Source organism: Brassica oleracea, chromosome C4, assembly GCF_000695525.1.
Source record: "Brassica oleracea var. oleracea cultivar TO1000 chromosome C4, BOL, whole genome shotgun sequence".
NCBI lineage: Eukaryota > Viridiplantae > Streptophyta > Magnoliopsida > Brassicales > Brassicaceae > Brassica > Brassica oleracea.
The window spans coordinates 24,345,877-24,346,760 of NC_027751.1; the positions used below are offsets into that span (position 1 = coordinate 24,345,877).

Below are 884 nucleotides of genomic sequence, written 5' to 3' on the forward strand. Positions count from 1 at the left end.
CTCTTCACAAAATCACTTCCGACTTCGATATTCAGAAAACATGTTCGTAACATTGGAATGCATCATCAGAAGGATTTATGACTGCTCATTCGAGGGGGAGCTTACGTAGTTGTACTCTTTTTACCTTACTATGGTTTTTCCCATTGGGTTTTCCTAGAAAGGTTTTTAACGAGGCAACAAAGACGTTAAGCGAGAGTGGATAGTGACACCGGTCCCCAAGGGGGAGTGTTGTGAAAAGTCAGAAAAAGAAACGCCGTATATGTTGATAATATAAAAGATGTGGGGTCCGCTGCACTATTTGCACAGTGAATTTCTCTTCTATATAAACGATCGTTTCGATCGATTGTAAACACACCATTCCTTCTCCTTCTAATAACACATCTCTCTTATTATCAGTGTTATCTTCTCATACGGGTATAAAATTTTGCCCTTATTTAAATTTCCTCGATACAATAAAATTCTAGTTTTTTTATAACAATTTAATAAAATTTGTATTAGGTCTTTTGGGACCTTGAATCTTACCGACACCGTGGTAGATGAGCAGGGAATCGAATTACACTGTTACTTGTACCACCAAAATGCGATACTTTATCAAAAGAAACAATTTTTTATATAATTTGAAAAGCAGAGAGAGAGAGAGAAAGCCAAGAAGAAGATGATGAAGAAGAAGCCAGACGATTCGTCGGGGAGCGGCAAAAATAACAGTTTCTTTTCCCCTTTTTCAAAATTTCAAATTTTATATGCGGGCAAATTTAGTCGAATTTCTTTTGTTTCAAAACTCTATTGTTCCTACTTCCTATGCATTCTTCTGGTTCTGGAAGTTAATATCAGCTAAATCGGTCTTCGGTGTTTTTCTAGGGGCAAATCTCCAAAATAGCACATTT

General features: G+C 36.5%; 1 protein-coding gene across 1 annotated transcript in view; it reads right to left on the reverse strand.

Moving 5' to 3' along the window:
- LOC106342499 (serine/threonine-protein kinase Nek4) overlaps positions 1 to 608 on the reverse strand; it is an 8,021-nt gene extending 7,413 nt beyond the window's left edge. The window contains exon 1 of the mRNA XM_013781452.1: positions 523 to 608. The gene's annotated coding sequence lies outside the window, so the exon portion shown is untranslated. The remainder of the gene's footprint in view (positions 1 to 522) is intronic.
- Positions 609 to 884: the final 276 nt, after the last annotated feature.